The following is a 14,481-nucleotide window of genomic DNA, read 5'->3' as shown; positions in this document are numbered from 1 at the left end:
CAAGTTTGTGGTAACTGTGGGGAGGTCAGCCAGGCCAGCCAGGGAGGAGAAAGGTGGGTCAGGTTAGCAGAGGGCAGAGAGGTTTCCCTGGCAGCTCTGGGGATGCCCCTCTTGAGGCTGGATTAGCACCTCTGGCTCAGGCTGCATAGTGGGGCATAAACCAGAGACTACAGACAAGAAGAGTCTGGGGGGCTGGGGGATCACACCATGGCAAAGGCTCTACCAGAGATGAGGTGGAGGGATTGTCACCACTGCCTTTGCTGCAAGTGTTCTTTGGGGATCCTGGCTGCTCCACATCTAGGCTTCCAAATGAAAGGTAAATAATTCCTCTATTCTTTGTTTGCCCTGTGTAGGGAGCTTCTTTGCTTTTCAGATTTGTTCAGGACCTACCAGAACAGCATCCAAGGCTTGGGAGTGGAAATGTAATATATCCAGATAGGTAGAGAAATCTCAAGGACAAAACAGCATTACAGTTGTTTCATGAAGTAGTTTATAGAATCAGCCTGAGAGGTCAGGTGAAGCAGAGACAGGGCAGCAGGGCTGGGGGCTGTCATTCCTGTGAAAAGGCAGATCCATCTCAGCTAACTCACAGAACAGCTCTCTGGAGATCAGCATCTTCCATGTCTGGTTCAGCCCACTGGTGAAGTGTTAAAGGGAAATGTCAGCACACATCACTCCCCCTCCAGCACGCTTCTCTGCTTGGGTCTGTCAGAAGACCCTGCTCATGGCTTCTCCTTGAAATGCTGCTTCATTTTGAGCCATTTATGGTTGGACCCATATTATCCAGACTTCACTTGCTTTCATAAATGTTGTAATGCAACAAAGCACAGTCCCTGTTCCATCTGTGTGTGGTCAATATATTGGTCAGTAGACTCTTTATTCAAATGGAATGGTTCATGTGCAATAGGATTTTCTTAGATCTTTGTTCATCCCTTGCATGAAAAAATAGCAGTACACATCGTGTTGGGTGTGTAGTTGGTTTTTTCTCCGTAAGTAGTAGTTATATCAAGAAGTGCAAGTGCTTTTTACAGATTTCATCTGCATAGGGAGTGCATATTCCCTGTGACTAAACTTACTACTGAATATTTACACCCACCAGGTTTCCAAAAGGCCAGCATATAATGAGCCACAATTTGTAAGAGACACTACAGCAATTCAGCTCCTTTGCTGTAAAAGATGGCATGGGAGAGGAAATAGGAGCTCACCTAGATCCTGAGATTTGAAGGTGCTTTTACAATATGGAAGATGCCTCCCAACGTTCTGATTTTTTACAAAAAGGGTAATTTTGGGGCCATATGCAAAAGCTTTCAGCAAATGTTATTTCCTATAAAACAATTTATCTAACTGGAAAAAAAATGCACTCTGAAAGTTGCAAACAAGATCAAGGCCTCTTGTTTAATATACCACACAGATATACTATCAGAAAGCTCATGGTGCAAGAAGGTGGTAATCTAAGGGAAGTAAACAGGTAAGAAGGAAGCACCAGCACCACTGGTAAAGCACCAGCACCACTCTGGTAAAGAACAAAGATACATCAAGATTAATTGACTTGCACAGAGTGACTCTGGAGAGAGAAGTGCTAAACCTCCATCTCCTGACTCCAAAGCCTTAACCACATGACAGCCCTTCCACTCTTAAAGAAGGAGAATATTTTACTGTTGGAAGTTTTATCCTATTGGTGTTTAAGAACTGAATGTTTTGTTAACCATTAATTTTGGATGAGTTTGCCATATGAAATCTTATAGCATTTAGAGTAGTGTTTGTAGATTTCCTTGTTGGACCATTCATGTAAGCAGATATATCTTATTCTTTCTTTTGGCTTCTTTCTGTGTTTGTTTTGGCTACAAATACATTCTACTTACAAGAATAAGGGAAATGCTTCCAAAAAATTAACACACTTACTGATGAGTCAAAAACATATCATGCCCTTGCAAAGAGCGAGTGACAGACAAAATGCCACTTTTTAATTATTTTTCCTAAGTCCAGAGGAAGAAAAATATTTGAGAGAAAGAAAAAAATCTGTTTACCATATCCAAAATTTGGCAAATTTGAAACAGGAGAGGGCTGCACATGCTTGTGCAAAGTGCCAGCCTCACAGGCAGTACCAAAACTCCTTCGACAGATGAAAAAAGGGGTTTCTTTAGTTGGAGGCCAAGCACAACAGCACTGAGTTTCCCTATACACACTCTCACTTTGCTTCCATCTGTCAAACACAGGTCAGTGAATTTGCATTCTGACTGGTTTTTTTAGGAGAATAAGTATTTGTTTTTACTTTGCTTATGGCAAAACTCATTAAAATATCCAATGAAGGAAGGCCTACACAACTCAAAAATCCTATTTAAAGTAAAATTAATTTGTAGCTCGTATAGATGTCATGTTGGATATTTACTTTATTAATTTTCTTCCTTTTATATCCATGGAGAACATCGTGACATATTGGAAGGTGAACTGAACCTGATTTAGAAGCTCTATTTCATCCATTTTCTGCTGGATATTTATTTTGTCAACCTAGATGTCTTACCAGAGGTTCTGGCACCATGACTTGTCTCCAAGTCACCAACTAGCACAGGCTGCAGTTGCTGGCTCATGAACACATTGCCTTTGTAACCCAGAGGCTGACAGCAAGGGCTGAATGAGATCTGCCCCACAAAACTGCCAGATGCCTTTTCAACAGTTTTATTAAAAACACCAGTCCTAAACTGCACTTTGTTGGGAACACTCTGGATCAGTTCTGGAGACTTTGGGATGACAGCTTCTTTTGATCATAGAATTGTAGAAGGGTTTGCATTGGAAGGGACTTTAAGGATCATCTAATTCCAACCTCTCTGCTGTGGGCAGGGACACTTTCCTCTAGACCTGGTAGCTCCAAGCCCTGTCCAACCTGGCCTTGAACAGGCCAGATGAGGCTGCAATGAAAGTGTCTGGGACACGAACACACACAGTGATTCCCACTGTGAAACGTGTCCCAGCTACTGGTGTCCCACAGTGCCTAATACCTGCCTGCAGGATTTGGGCCATAGGAAACCTTCCTCTTTCCTTTGTCCTGAGAATTTTTCTCTAATAACAGGACAAAACAGTCACTGATGAATTCTACACAGTCTGTAGGGAATTCTCTTGGCACATCTCCATTCTGCATTCAAATGGTTTCAGAGGAATCAAAGCTGGAGAACAACAAAGGTTTAAACTTCTTCAGGCATCTCCTCTGAAATGCCTCAACACCCACCCACATGCTTTCTTTCCTAGCTTGTGGCCTCAGGGTGCACTGTCCCAAAGGACAGTCAGTCTGGTCTTGAAATGAACTTCCAGGCATCTCTCAAATGACATTGAAGACAAATACATCCAGTGCTTGGGATGTAGTGTTTACCAAAAGTTTGCCCCTGAATCCTTGATTTATACCCCCAGCTCAGTTTTCCATACTATCCAAGTATATACATGCTTTACAGCTCCAATGTTGCTTTGCCCCTTGGGGCAAACAAGATGAGATGGGTTCTTCCCAGAAAGAGAGACAAAACAGAGCTGTTTTCAACCAGTTGAAACCTTGCCACCCTCCTTACATGCAAAGTGGACTTAACCATCCCTTCTTTTTCTCAGGGTTGGGTTTAGCACTGCAATGGACTGACAGCCCAACACCAAGGAGTCAGGTTAGATGGAGTCAAACTCTCCAGAAGGCATTAGCTGTCCCTTCCTTTTTCATTTTTGATCTAGGAGAGGCCAGTCATAATTTTTTCATATCCTAAGAAATTTATCAGCGTTCAGGCTGCTTTACCAGTGCTTTTAATTAATGTCAGCATTTTTAAATCATCTCCATAAGAGTGGTGTGTAGAGTCTGATCCTCAAATGCCCATGTGTATTAATTAAGTTTTTACTTTAATACAAACAATACTCATTTAAGCTATGGGAAATTGCAGTGCATGCATGAACGTGAACTCTGTATCCATGCTGCTTTTCCAAGTGTATTTACCTTGCACACACACTCATCCAAAATTAAGTTAATGGCCCCAGTCTGCCCCTCAGGACTCTGCATATGGCAGAAGCTAGTCATAAACAATTTCTTTGAGAAAGTAGTAGGGGAGCATGAAGAATGGATCTCTTGAAAAGGAGGAAGGATAAAAATATAATTAGGGTAAATTTTGTTATTCTGTACTGGGGAAGGAGAGTAAGAAAACAGAAATGGAAGCAGCTCTGGTACAGGTTCTTTGCAGGTTACTTTCTGCAGCCTGTTGCTCTGCCATTTCCTTCCAGGGTACCTGGGCTCCACACTGAATTATTTCACAGAAACAGAGGTGTAAAAAGGAAAATAAATATTGCAATACAAAGGAAATTCCTACAACAGAGAACATGGATGCTGAAATACTAGTGGGATGAGAACTGCACTTAGCAGCACAGCATTTGGCTTTAGATTCCCCCAGCTTTTCAAAAAAAAGGAGAGAGGGATTTTCCACCTCATCAAGACAAGTACCTAGTTAAAATAGTTTTATAAAAAATGAGCACACATTTCTTTTACATTCCTGAGTGACTTTGTTTTTTTGGCCACAATTGTGAGTCTTCAAGACTTCTGAAGCACTATGCAAATCTGTTGCTAAACAGATGAAGAGAAGTCTCTCCTTTTATGTATGCAGCATTGTCTAGAGAAACAAAGAGGAGGGAACTGGGTTTGACTCCTTGAGTGTGGCATCTTCATCCAGTCCAGCTTATTTAGTCTTTGTTTCATTTTGGAAGCAGGTACTTCACAAGCAGCAAGAAGGCAGGCCCAGCTTTGAGGGAGGTCGGGAGTTCGCAAAATTGCAAACTTAAGTTTTCCTTTACGTTTTATTCTTCAATTTGTGAATCAAAGTTCTGTTATTTGCAATGTGACAGTTAACCTCTATCACCCAGCTTTATGATTGTGAATTCTGTGCTGGATCACGAATCCATCATGTTTTATTGAGAAGGAGACAGTCTTGCATTTTAAAAAGTGCAATGATCTTTGACTCTGTCCTTTTCATTTGGGTCAGCTTGCAAGACTGGAGGAATGTTTATGATTAGAGGAACTTATAAATCAGAGAGAAAGGAAACAAATTCATTAGTTATTGGTTATGGCAACTCTGAAGTTCCCCCCCTGCCCTCTTTTTTTAATTGTCTGAATAAGAAAGTTCTCCAGAACATATGCACAATGTGGGTTCTTAGAGATAAACTCCATATCTGATTCAGCCACATTAACTTCTGCTGATATTTATATTTAGGAGACAGCCAAGGTTTGGCTTTTTTGTTTCTGCACTTATCTCAAGCATCTCTCTTGTTTTTGAGCTCTTCTACAGAAAGTAAACAGAAATAGTAAACTACACAGTGAACATATAAATCCTTCTTCCCTGTGAAAAAGTCCTCAGTAACTCCTGTACAATGCAGCCTTTAAATTTTCCAACAAGTTTTGTTTGGCTAAAACAACTCTTTCACAAAGTCATTCAGTTTTAATTGAAGACATTGAGAAATGAAGGCATCTATCAAACTTTCCATGGTTCATTGCAACAGTTAATCAACCTCACAGTTAAAATGTGCCTTATTTCCAGCTTGGAATTGCCTTGTTCTAGCTTCCTGCCTTGGATAAGCAGCACATTCTTCCTCAAGAAAAACAGTGAATTACACACTACAGTGAGGTCTTCTTTCAACTTTTCTGATAAACTGAAACAAGGGATTGGAGTTCACTGCATGGCTCACTGCATAGCATTTCCTGCAATCATCAAATCATTTGGGTTTCGATTTTGTTGTTGGCTTGGTTTGGGGTTTTGTTTTCGGTTGGGTTGTTTTGTTTGTTTTGGTTTTTGGTTTGTTGTTTGGTTTTTTTTTTCCCCTACACGTTCTCCAGTGTTTCAGGAAGGTTTGGAAAGGGCAAACACAAGAGCTGGATTGGTTTCTCTCCAAGGCTGGGATGGAAGTGTAGCACTCCCTGGTGCCATGTGAAGGTTGGGTTATTTTCCAGCATCAGCATCACTGTCTCCTTCCCCTTCCCATGCCATGTCTGAAGGTGGGGCTCCACATCTACAAATATTGATGTTGGATTTCAGCTCTCCATGCTCTCCAGCTTTTTTTTTTTTCTTTTTTCTTTTTTTCTTTTGTTAGTATTTGCAACAACTGGCAGGTAAATGGTCTTAATGTAACTTGTTTTTTTTTAATCACAACGTGAGCTGTTTCTCTGATTTTGAAACACTTAGAGATGAGGAAAGTCTTGCTGTTGTACTGGGGTATTTTCTGCAAACAGCATTTGCTATTTTTGCAGCACTCAGAAGCCTCAGCTAAATACCTCTATCTCCTCTCTTTGGACAGGTGCAGTCTTCTGAAATAAGAGGCATAAGGAGGTTGGGTTTGTAGTGTAAGTTCCTCCCTGACTAAAATGTACTCCACATCTGGAAAAAGTAAAACATAACTTTGATGGCTGTTTCCAAAGATGTTCCTTAGCAGCAGATACTTCAAGTGCAGCCACTGAGAGTGCCATGGTGGGATGAATCCCCTATCTCACCACCTTTAGGTGCCTTTGTGGAAGATGTCAACATCTGAGCTAGCCCAGACATGATGTCTGCAGAGTCAGTGAACAGAGAGCCATTTTTAGGATGTAGATCATCTGGCCTCTATTGAGCATATCTTGCAGAATAATATGAATCACATGTTGCAAACAATTCTTTATTTCCACTGACTATGAAGAATATTTTTGTATATTTAATTAGACATAAATCCCTTTACAGTCAGGCAAGATTAACTCCACAAGCTTCAACAGTCTCAGATGAGCAAATAATTCAGAATAAATTCCTATTTGCACTCAGAAGTAGATTACTTACTAAGCAGATTACTTTGTTTAGACATACAGCAGGCATAGGTGTCACTCAGATTTCTTTGTGGTGGCAGCAGAAACCTTCAAACTTGTGTTGTATCCAAACACAAGAGTTCCCCATCCTATCTTGGGCAGGTGTGAGCAGAGTATCATGTTTTAGGGCTTACATGGACTCCAGCACTGGACATATGTTACAGCTTTGTAAAGGGTAATTTGATATGGTGTCAGCCCCGTGTTATCACTCACCTCACTGGCATGTTAAGCCTCAGACATGTAGACCTTTGAGGAAAGAGACAAAATCAGTGTCTGTACTGATTTTTTCATCTGTACAGGGATGAAGATACCAAGCCAGAAACTGTGAGCCAAAAACATCTCCTTTACAGGAAAATAATACTGAAAAATGTGTGTGTGTGTGCCTTGATATTTTAAATACTCGAAGAAAATTGGACATTATGCCTAGTAAAGCCACAATCAAGAGGAAAAAAAAAATTGTCCTGGCTTTTATGCTACTCAGTTGAACACAGAAATCAGGAGAACACAACATCAAGCAAGTATTGGAGCACTTACCTCACCAGTCACAGCCAGGCTCATCCATGTTCTCTCTAATCTCATAAATTTTTTTCTTCTTCCAACAATTCACCAAGTGAGAAACTGAGAAACTTTCAACTCTTCTCCCTCCAGAAAAAGCTGCAGCCTTGGGATTATGGGGAAGGCTTGAGCACCATAAGGAGGGTTCTAAGGCTTGGGTGCTGACGAAGTGCAGGTCACTCTGACACAGTGATGTTCTGAAAGAAAAGGTAAGAGTCTCCTTTGTTTGTGAAAGAAAGGACTTCAGAGCAAAAGCAAGTGCCCAGCCCATATGTCTGTGTGTATTAAACAGGATGGTTATAGAGGCCATAACTATACCACAAATTAACTTTGCCTTCCTTCTTTGGAAAGGCCAGTGAACCTTTTCTACTGACACAAGACAAAATGATTTATATCACAACAGACCCCACTTATCATGCGTTGTTATTTTAAACTCGCCCAACCCTTCCTCCCTCTAATCATTCCCCCCCAAAATAATCTTCTTCTTAGTAACAAAAATGTGGAAATTAAATCTCAAAACCAGTAAACACAAAACCAGTCAACTCTTCAACATTTTTAAAATTTGAAACAAATGTATAAAGAAAAACCAAAGAAACCAAAAGGAAAGAAATGGACCAAAATGTCTTCTTCTCTCATTAAATAATGAATAGAAAGTAGTGATGTGTCACACGAGAAACTTCCATTTTCAGTGAAAAGAATGGCCAGGAGGCAGCATTCTAACCTGTTTTCTCTCATACACCTTCAAAGTCTGTAGAGTGTAGTACTGCAAACCTGTTGGTAGATCAGGGAGAAATGACAGTTTTTGGGGAACCAACAACACCCACATCCAGTTGGTGTTATTGTATCATCTGTTTCATGGTTTGGAATTAATTGCAATTGGGACATGGAAAAAAAAAAAAGAAACACAACTGAAGCCTAAAGTGGTTTTTCAAATTCATAAGGAAGGATTTTTCTTTGAATAATAATGTTGTTACAAAGTTATGTTCTTTCTCCTTTTTAAATAAGCCCTTTATTTTCTTTCAAATTTCTGTTACTTGTGGCCAGGGGCTGTCTGGTGCTCTCATCTTGTGGGAAATTGCTGGCTGGAAGCAGCATCATGTCTGTAATTACCACTTTCACTGAAATAGTTCTGGGCGCCCCAGAAATACCTTCAAGTATTTGGTCATAGGCATAAAAAGTTGGAGGGAAAGTTAATAGATGATGGTTCTTCCTGAATACTAGAAAAGGGTAAGCTCACTTGAAAATCTCTTTTTAACCATCTCAGCATGCCTCACATTTTCAAAACCAAGTGAGTTTTCTCTCTTGCCTGTACATACCATGGAACAGCACTGACCTTTACTGCTTTGTGAATACTGATTGTGAACTTCAGAATCAGGTGAAGGTTATCACTCCACCTTGCACCACAAACCCTGCCCACAGAGATTCCTCAAGCATTTTCATGTGGATGAAGCTTTCCAGCACATCCCCAGGTCAACAGGCCACCCCTCCTTGCAGCTGACTAAAAGTGAGGAATCCAGCCCAGCATCAGGGTTCCCCTTGTAGTCCCAGGGAGGGGTTGGTACCTCCAGAGAGAGATTCAGGAGCCTTGAGGTGAGTGTCAAAGGGTGAGGGTTGCATTCACAAATTTTCACTCTTAGAAACTTCATCTTTTGCCAAATTATTGAAAAATGTAGCCAAAATTCCAGATTAGGAATCTTGCTTTGGGGTTCTATAGAACCAACACTGAATTCACATTAAACTGCATCCCAATCAGATTTCTGGCAAAAAGACATTTCTAAGAAGTTGCTCTGTGTCCCCCTATGTCACATGTACTGCCCCCGACTCTGTCCCACATCCCCTGAGTTATTCCCAGGGATAAGAGGCAGGTTACACTGTGGCAGCACTGGAACTACCCACATGCAGCTTGGCCAGCAGCAGGTAGCAGCCTCTTCATTAGCTGGATGCTGTCAAATAAGAGCCACAAAGGCAGAATCTTCTGTGCTTTCCCACAAGAGAAGACACAAATTTTGGGTTTCTCTTCCCTTCCCACATGCTGATTTTCATGAATTCTGGAGGAACATAATTATCTTCAAGATTTCCACCCCTCTGTCAGATTTGGTGGAAATAAGATGAACAGTTACTGGAAAGGGTAAACTAACAAGCAGGTACCAGCAGACAAAATTCAAGCTTCCCTAAAAAAAAACACAGTAGAAGGATGTATTTACTGAACACCAGGAAAGAGCTGAGCCCTGCAAAGCAGAGAAAAAAAAACACAGCAACCACCAAAGAGCTTCAGACTTTTGGCTGGACCACTCAGAGCATCTCTGCTTCCCAGAGATGATTCAGGGAGTAGGGTCCTGAGCAGTGCAGAGCCCAGTGGGAGAGACAGGAGGAGCATGTGGCAACAAGAAAAAAATTAAAGATTCAAAGTCCTTCACCTTGAGCATTAGGCCAATATGAAATTTTCCAGTTAGAAAACCTGACTCTGTTCTCATGAAACAAGTAGAAGTGCTTAATATTAATATTAACATTAATTCTTTGCTCAAGTGACAACCCTTTAATCTTGGATTGTGGACACTGATGGAAGGACCAGAGTGACACCTCTGTTTGTCCTAAGCAGATTTGTCCATCATTAGTAATGGATGCAGAAGAGCTGACAGCTATCCTGGACATTAGTTCCTATTTTCTCAGGCATGATGCTTGAGATTAGCTCCTTTAAATTGGAGACTTTTCTGCTTTAGGTAAAGCAAATTGCTATTTCCTGGGTATTCTCTTAGGTAGTGGTCAGTGTAGGGCTATTTTCCACCTCTGGTTCTAAGGGTCAGCCCAGAATTGGCAGAAGATAAGAGCCCTCATCCAGCCATCTCCTAGCTCTACAGTACATAAATGCATGTTCCCAACAAAAAATAGATTTCCTAATTCCAGGCTTACTAGGGTCAAAAAGAAGGTATAAATATTTTGCCAATTTTAACACGTTTAAGTGTGCATATGTTTTGTCCCTGTCTCCAGCAAAGGCAGCAAAGGCCACCCTCTCCTGTAGTCTGCAAACTCCTGTTTTCCCTGGTGTTAGGAAACACTGAGACATTCCCACACACAGCATTTGGGGTATCTCAGTTCTTCAAGCTGCTGATCAGTGCTGTTTCTCTGCTGTTGCTCCTTTAAGAGCCTTCATCCTTGCAAGTCAAGTTCATGAAGCTTAATTCAAGTTCTTCAGAGTCTAAAGCAGTGATACACCAATTAACCAAGCAGCACTAATTGTGAGATGGTGCCAAGGCACTCAAGGGAAAACTGGGGAAGTACATGCCATGAATCAAGACTGTGTTTTCATTCTTTGAGTTGTTTTTAGCTAGAAACAGAAAAAAAAATCAATGAAGGACATCCCAGAGGTTAATGAAAAAGGCTAGTAACATGTTCCTTCTCTTATTTTGAGGCTTAATCGCTGTTTAAAAAATAATAACAAAAATAAGACATATTTAACATTCTGCATGAAATTGCACAGATTCCACAGGGGCCTGGTTTGCTTCTCCTATAATCTATTTGTCATTACATCCTTAAACAAGATGTAATTAGGACTAGATTTCACTGGGGCTGGATCACAAATGATTTTCTAACAGGAACATCCTTTACAGAAAAAACCCACAACGTTTTCCAAGGAGAGACAGCTATAAATACCACTTGAAATTCCATTGGCCATCAGTTAGATTACTACTTAAAAAAAACTTTGAGTCTTGTCTATGAGGAAAAAGTAAATGTAACTCAAGACCCCGACCTTCCAGAGAATAATTCACTTTGCTTCTTCCCAGATAAACTTTTGGATTAAATTATGGGAACCTTGTAAAATCAGCTTGTGTCATTAATGTCCTGACCTTTTAATCCTACATGTGTGAGGTTTTCACTGTATTAATCCCAACTTTTGCAACTTTGATGGTAATTCATGAAGTCTACTTTGGGAACAGACATAAACCCCTCAAAATCTCACACATGACTTTGAGCATTTTGTGGGAAAGTGAGAGCAGCATCCAGGATCCTAACACATGAGGACTTCTCTGAAGTAATACAAGTTCTTGGTGACATGGGGGCTTTGATTTTATGTGTCAGTTTTGCCCTTGTTGAGAGGGCTCTCTCCCATTGAAAAAGGATGCACCACTCAAGCAATATTTACAGAACTGCTCCTTCATGTGCTGGGGGTTGGAAACCACAGCTGTGTGTCATGAGCAGCAACACCAAGGGCATGAACCCACTTCGAAGCAACACAAATTACAGGAGATGGTGAGGAAACAGCAAATTGCTAACTGTGAAATGTCTTTGTTTAAATGTGCTGATAGCCAAAGGGGCTAATGCACTGGCTGCCTCTGGCACCACAGAGATAGTTGCCTCCCTGGCTGGGAGATCACAGTGCTCTGAAATGCCCTTCCTTCCTATGGAGATGAAAGGCAGCATGGATCCACAGCTAATTTATCAAGCATACACTGCTCAAATATAGCCCATTTATCTCCTTCTAAGTGGTTTGCTTCTTCCAGCACTCAGCTTAGCAAGGTAATGTCAATGGTCAGGGGGATGCCTTGGTAGGTGCAAAAAACCATTCAGTTACCCATTGTGAATAATTTCTAAGAGCATGTTATTTCTGTCCAGAGAGCCAAAGCTGCATTTTTTCTATAACACCTTGGAAATCAATAGGATCTGCACACTTAAAACATTTCTGTGTTTTGGAAATCCCCTGAAATGTGTCTGATTTTCTTTTCCTCCTTTCACCTCCCATCTTGATGCCAGTGAGGCTCCTGCTGCTGCATACAGAGAAAAGGATCCAGGGCTACCCTGTGTTTGTGCAGAGAAGGTGAGGTGGATCAAGACATCAGGCTACAGCACACAAGTACCAGGTTTCTTTGGCCTCCTGGGTGCTGCAGGTTGCAGAGCTCTAAGTCTGCACTTTTGGCTCATTGCTAAAGTTTCATCACATCCAGCAACTGACGTAGATTTGATTTCATAATTGCTTCTAGGAATTTGCAACTGGGTGCTCTGCACTCCAGTGATAACTGTGCTTGCTTGGCCATGTGTGGACCTTACAGTGCTGGCATTCACAGTCTCACACAGCCTCTTTTGCCCATTGTTTTGTGTGAAGTCTACACACATCTGTAACCACATCTATCCAAATAAATCTGTGTTGCTAAGGAATAGGAGAATAAAAGGAATAAAAACCAAACACACTGCTCACACGGAGCACAGAAAAGCAAATAAAAATGGCCACAAAAAAGATAACATCTATTCAACATGTGGTGGGCACCATGAGTAAAAAGCAGTCTGCAAATATTTCCCCTTTTAGCAACATTTTACACATTGGAGATGTCTCAAGACTGAACACAATGCCCTAAGAGAGGTTTTTCCAGTGTTAAGCAGGACTGAAGAATTTCTTCATGGATGTTTCATGATTATATACACCTCCATGCCCTCCAAATCTTAGGACAATCTGTTGTGCCTAACTGTGATCACTTTGTGTCTCACCACAGCCTCCAGATACTGTGCAGCCAACTGTTCTTGTATTTATTTGGAGAATTAGCTATACCTAAGTGGGGTGTCTTCTCCTCCCTGAGTTCCTCCCTCACATTTTCATTCTCAGACTCCAATTTTGTAATGATACTTTTAAATTCTAACACCACCCTCCAAAGAAAATGTTAATATTTTCTTCCAGGGTCATCTAATCACGATATTCTCTCAGCATTTAAAATGTCTGTCTCTGTTATGGTGCTTCTGGAGGCCACTTAGCACATCTTCCAATTTGAGCGTGAGCCATTTTAATTGCTGGCTTTCTGAGTAAATATTTCCAATTCATTTTTGCCCAGTGAGGAGCATTTTCATCTAAAGTATCCTTTGGCTTCACAGTCAGAACAGTGTATTCTGGCATATGCCAGACAGACTGCTTCTCCTTCTCCCTAAAACTGTGTTGCCCCCTTATCAAGAGAAATAACTTCTGTTACCTCATGATTTGACATGAGCAGCTGCTGTTGTTCATTTTCAATATCATGTCTACATCTGAGCACGAACATTAAAGTCACCATGAAATACAACCCAGGAAATTACTGGAGAACTTACAGTCCAAAAGATTTTGATAGAAATGGGAAAAAAACCCACAACAAAACAAAACAACATCCCAAACCAAAATATATCCTATCATAGACTTCTGGGGACTTTAGACAATTCCCCGGAAGTGCTTATCCTGTTCTCATGCAAGTCAGAGAAGACAGACTGATTAAATTCACCAGGACAAAGGAGCCAAATGGGAGTCTCTTGAATTACCAGGTCTCTGTCCTATCAAGTTGTCCCTTTTCCTGTGCAGGCAAGAGATCCTTCTGCATCTGGTCTCCATTAGATAGTGGGCGTCAGAAAGAGGTGAGGTCTGCTATGGCTTCTTATTTGGAGCTCTTGTTGCTTGGTAGTACAAACAGTGGGCTATAAAAAGAGCCAAATGCTGATATTTCCACCACACTTGTAACACAAGCTCCAGTTTGCTTCAGTTTGGTTAGACTGGTTTACACACAGAGCCACATACATTTAAATACAATATTTATTAAACTTACCTAAGTTTATTCTGAGGTATGACTGGAACCCAATTTATTCTGGCTGGGTTTGGAAGTGTGATGTCCTGCCATGTGCACCAGCCCTGCTGCAGGGCTGGAGCAATCTGCTTCAAATTATCCACCCAGCTTATTTTATTGTGCTTGGCATGGCTGAGCTACCTAGTGACCCTGAGTGCCATTGCCCTTAAAGAGATAATGTGGTTTGATAAAACACAAGAACCTTCAGAAAAGGGGAAGAAATATCAGCCATCAGGGCCTAATTACAGCCCACAGTGTATTTCCTTCTCTTCTTGGATGCCTGTCATACGTAGGCTACAGAAGGAGCTCTATGCACCTGTATTTTGGCTGGCAACAACCTCTTCTTCATCCCACACACCAATAATCTGCTGGCAGTTCATGCACAGAAACCACAGCCTGATCAAGGTGCATACTGGCAAATTCCTGTGAAATGCCTCCCCCAGTCTCTCTCCACAGCTCCAAAAGCAAAGCCAGGCTTTCTGTGGGATAGGGACTGAGCCAGAGTTGGAGCCAAACCCTTGA

General features: G+C 41.2%; 1 long non-coding RNA gene across 1 annotated transcript; it reads right to left on the bottom strand.

Moving 5' to 3' along the window:
• Positions 1–4,040: 4,040 nt before the first annotated feature.
• LOC139800392 (uncharacterized) lies at positions 4,041–14,108 on the bottom strand. The gene is made up of 4 exons (XR_011727737.1): positions 13,942–14,108; positions 9,287–9,475; positions 7,370–7,587; positions 4,041–7,081 (listed from the first exon to the last, which is right to left on the bottom strand). It is a non-coding gene; the product is annotated as an uncharacterized lncRNA (long non-coding RNA).
• Positions 14,109–14,481: the final 373 nt, after the last annotated feature.

Source organism: Heliangelus exortis, chromosome 10 (genome assembly GCF_036169615.1).
Source record: "Heliangelus exortis chromosome 10, bHelExo1.hap1, whole genome shotgun sequence".
Taxonomy (NCBI): Eukaryota; Metazoa; Chordata; class Aves; order Apodiformes; family Trochilidae; genus Heliangelus; species Heliangelus exortis.
The sequence above is the reverse complement of the archived record's forward strand: the minus strand, read 5'-3'. Positions and strand labels throughout refer to the sequence as shown.